The sequence below is a fragment of the Musca vetustissima genome, unplaced genomic scaffold, assembly GCF_032173495.1.
Source record: "Musca vetustissima isolate MV318-11 ecotype Yass unplaced genomic scaffold, APGP_CSIRO_Mvet_v1 utg16952, whole genome shotgun sequence".
In the NCBI taxonomy this organism is placed as follows: Eukaryota; Metazoa; Arthropoda; class Insecta; order Diptera; family Muscidae; genus Musca; species Musca vetustissima.
The window spans coordinates 4864-9726 of NW_026887355.1; positions in this window are offsets into that span (position 1 = coordinate 4864).

Consider the following 4863-nt stretch of genomic DNA (forward strand, 5'->3'; position numbering starts at 1 on the left):
TCCAAGGGAGGTGATACTGACATAGGAGAAACCTTTTCCACATATTATACAGCTAGATGGGTTTTTATATTTAGACATCGATGTTGCTTTTGCCTTCTATAGATGAAGGTATGTCTGACACTGAGGCCTGTGAACGTTGAGAAAAATTAATCATTTGTCGAGGTGTATGAAAATTATAAGCGTCCCATGTAAAGTAATGATGGTGAGGCTGTAATGACTGCTGCCAGAGTTTCCGATTCGGGTATGGGTGTTGACTCGGTAAATCAACTACTGGTGGTGGTGTTATTAGTTTTGCAACTAGTTGAAGGTTCCAGTGCCGCCACTTCTGCTGCCTTCCGCAACCTTCCAATTAATGCAAGATATGACCAATAATCCAAAGTTGCATAAAAAAATTATTTAAGGTGCTGGAAACTCAATTCTGGCATTGATGGTTGATTAGGTAGCCACCTTCTCACAAATGATGAGAAGGTGATTTTGGATTCCGATGGCATCAAAAATACAGCCAGAAGACCTCTTAACGGTGTTCTATTGGCAGAATATCTCCTTTAGGTTTTCTTTGTCAACAACATGCCCTGCAGATCTATGCAACAGAAGATCTCCTACTGTTATACTGATGATATAGCCAAAAGGTCTTCTGTAGGTTTTCTATAGTCAGAAGGTCTGCTTTATGTTTTCGATAGTTAGAAGACCTCTTGTCGTTCTAATACATCCCTAAGACTTCCTGTTGGTGTACATATCCAAGACTTCTATTAACAGAAAGCCATCTGTGGGTCTTTGATAGCCATCACAGAGGGTTCTACGATCCGTGTTTTCCTCGGCCAACGTTTGTCACTTCAGCTCATTGCGTGAAAGCAATAGGGCTGCTACAACAACTCTAAGTCCTATATAACCAGAATGCTTTTTGTTTCTCTATAGCCCCCTGCGTGTTGTCTATAGCCTTCTAAAGGTTCTCTATATCCAGAAGACCTCCTATAGGTCTTAATTGCACAGAAGGTGACCTGTTGGTCTAGTATAGCCGGAAGGCCTGTGGGTGCTATATAGGCAGGCTTTCTATTAGCAGAAAACTATCTGTGGGTCTTTTGTAACCATAGCTAGACGACCTCATGCAGCTCTTCTATAGCCAGAAGACCACTTGTAGGTCTAAGCGCGGAAGATGTAGGTCTAGGAGGTCTTATGTAGATTTTGTATAGTCAGAAGAACACCTTTGGCTATTCTATAGATCAAAGACATCTTGATGACCTGTTTAAATTTTTATATAGCCAGAAGACATTTTGTAGGCATTGTATTTCCTCAGAAGCCAGAAGACCTATTTTTGCTCTTTTACATCTATATGGCTTCCCATAGGTTTTTTATATCCAGAAGATCTTCTGTACGTCTTCTATAACGTGACGACCTACTATAGGGCTTCTATAGCCAGAAGAACTTTTGTTGTTGTTCTGTAGTCAGAAAAAATCCTATAGGTCTTCAACAACCAGAAGACCTCCTGTAGGTTTTTTGCAGTCAGAAGATATCCTGTAGGTCTTCTACAGCCAATAGTTATCCTCTAGGTCTTCTGTATCTAAAACAGTTTTTATAGTCCCTTCAAACCTTATGTATACCAATACAACCTCCTTTAGGTCTTTTCAAAAACTTATTTTTCTGTTCAGAATACCTCTTGAAGTTGTAGGTGAACATCATAAGACCTCCACCTGTAGATAGTTATCCTGTACATGACATCCTGAGTATATGTTTTCTCGATATTTCATTTTCTTTTTTTATAACGAAATGAAGAGCTTATGTTGATCCTCTATACACTTAAGCCACAATGTAGGTCTTTTATTCCTAGATGGATTCATGCAGGCCTTTTAATTTCAGATTCCCTTTGGGCCTAATATTACCATAAAATCTCTTCTTGGTCTTCTAATTCCAGAGGTCCTGCTTCTATTCTTACAAGACCTCCATAAAATCGTTTATTTCCATATAAACCCAAAAGGTCTATAGTAAGGCCTCTATAAACAGCCAGCTTCCTGAAGATAGAAGCGTTTTCCCTTTAAATCTTCTAAAAAAGAATACTTCCTACTCTCGCCTATCTTTGCATATAGTAGAACTCCATAATTTGCTTTTTTATAAAGATAAAATATGTCCACATCCCGCTCATCTATTAATATAGGTCCACCATTTCCCTCACCCTTCTATAAATAAAGAATCACCTGCCTTGTTCGAGGGCTATATTGAATAGAATTACATTCCAGGTTCTGAGCTCTTTTTTTGCTTAAGGAACCCCGTTTTATATCCTGAGGATCTATATTTAAACCTAAATCATAGCAAACGGTAATAACGGTCACTGTCATTGCATTTTTTAGCTGCGGAAACTGCATCAATAATCCGAAACATTTAAACCATAAAAAATAAATAAATAAAAGCTCTTCATACACCCACTGAAAGCTTTTTGACACTATCTCTGGCCAGTGATCTCTTTCGTAGTTTATTGAACATATCCATTTTGGCCAGAAAGGAAGACGAAATAACTTAGTATTTGAAATCTTAGATGGTTTAAGTCATTTCTACCTACCGCAGCCACATGTCCACGATTGATATCGCCAAAGCGAACACAGGATATGCCAGCCAGCCACCAAATCATAAAGATGTCCAATGGCACAGCAAACTCACAAATCAACACAGAACACCGTTGGAGAATGTTTACTTGTTTGATCATATAGCCACATGGCCATAGACGCCAACACCGCCACCACAACAGTCACCCAAAACATCATTCAATCGCCGATCTGTCTTAGAGAGAAAGAGAGAAGACTTACATAATAGTTTGCCAGTATTGCCGGGACGAGTGTTCAACCTGCGATCAGTCTTGTGATGATGATGACGATTGCTGACTGACTAACAATTTTTTTCATATTTTGGGGAGGCAATCAATAAGCACTGACTATTCCACCAGCCCACCTATTGAATGGGCATTTAGGGTTCATCATCATATTTTTCAACACAGCTGAAATATTTTTCAAGATGATACTCTTAAGGTTTTTTATTTGTTTTTTTTTTATTATTTTTTCGTTTCACTTGTAGCCCAAAGATTGAGCGGGTCTACATATTATATATGTGGAGGCAGTACCCTCAACCAGTTTTATCTCTGATAAGAACATTTAGTCGACTGCTGCACCTTTCCTTGTAATGCAATTCATTGATGTGCATGCACTTGGAGAAATTTTAGAAGCATCAACAATCTGCAGTAGGTCTTCTAAATATACAAAAACGATTGGAGAAGGAATTCCTTGTAAATAATAGCGGCAGATGGAGTAGGTCTTCTGTCTATAGAAGATCGGCAGAGAGAGAGAGAGAGAGAGAGAAGGTAAGGTGGAGATTGTAATGACTGATGCAGAAGTTCCCTATTCGGGTATTGACGTGGTACTCAGAAATGGTCTTCTTACACATGATGATCCCAGGAAGATGATGGTATGACTGAAACTAACGTCGCCGATAAAGGTAAAGAAGATCGATTGCGATCAAAATGCCTGAATATGAATGACTACTAACAATGCCTTGTAAATAAGAGCGGCAGATGGAGTAGGTCTTCTGTCTATAGAATTTTGGCAGAGAGAGAAGGTAAGGTGGAGATTCTAATGTCTGATGCAGAAGTTCCCTATTCGGGTATTGACGTGGTACTCAGAAATGGTCTTCTTACACATGATGATCCCAGGAAGATGATGGTATAACTGAAACTAACGTCGCCGATAAAGGTAAAGAAGATCGATTGCGATCAAAATGCCTGAATACGAATGACTACTAATAAAGCTTATGAATAGGTCATCGACGATTCTCTCTGGTACCCACCACCTCTGATTAAAATTTGAAGTAATTTTGATTTTTTTTTAAATGACGGATTCCGATTCTGACTATGAATCCTGTGAAGATTATAAACAAAATCAGGAGAAGGATGAAATTATATGTCTCGGGTAATGCTGTCTAAAGATCCCCTTCTTGTTTTTTATATATCTACGCCCAGAAGATTTTCTATTGTTCTTCGACGGCCAGGGTCTTCTTTGCCTTTCGCACTAGGTATTTAGTACACAGTAGCTTTAATTCCCGTATTTCTTTTCCTATAGGTCTTCTTTAGCTAGAAGACCTTCTGTAGACAAATCTGTAGGGACAACAAATCATCTATGGCTAGTCTTCTATAAATAGGAATCCTGCATAGGTCTTCTATACCACTAAGACCCCTTGTAAGCCTCTTACAAACATGAGACATTTTGTATAACGTCCTGTAAGTCTTCTAAAACCAGAAGACCACTACTAGCATTTCTACAGCGGGAAGGCCTCCTGTAGGCCTTCTATGGCCAGGAGAATTCCTGTAAGTCTTCTATGAACAGAAGACATCTTTTATAACCGGAGGACACCTTCTTGGTATTCTAAAGCTGAAGGCCTTCTGCAGATCTTCTATGCCCAAAAGAATTTTTCTTCACCCTGCAAATATAATGAAGATATTTTATGGATCTTCTATATCTAGAAGAAGACGTTCCGTATTATTCTATAAAGAGAAGCTCTTGAAGATCTTCTATGAAAATAAAGATCTATTGGTGGTCTTCTTTCAGAATTTCTGCCATATATGAAAGACCTATGGTAGGACTTCTGTCTATGAAAGACTTTCACTTTTTTCTACAAGCAAAATATACGCTGTATATATTTTATATCCAGAAGACCTCCTGCAGATCTTCTATGTCCAGAAAACTTTCATATTCTTCTGTTAAAGAAGACCTCTTGGATGTATTCTCCTGTAGGTCTATGGAATACTTACCCTTGGTGTTTTATCTATTGAAGGCCTGTGGTAGGTATATAATAGAAGATATACCTACCATAGGTCTGTAGAAGTCG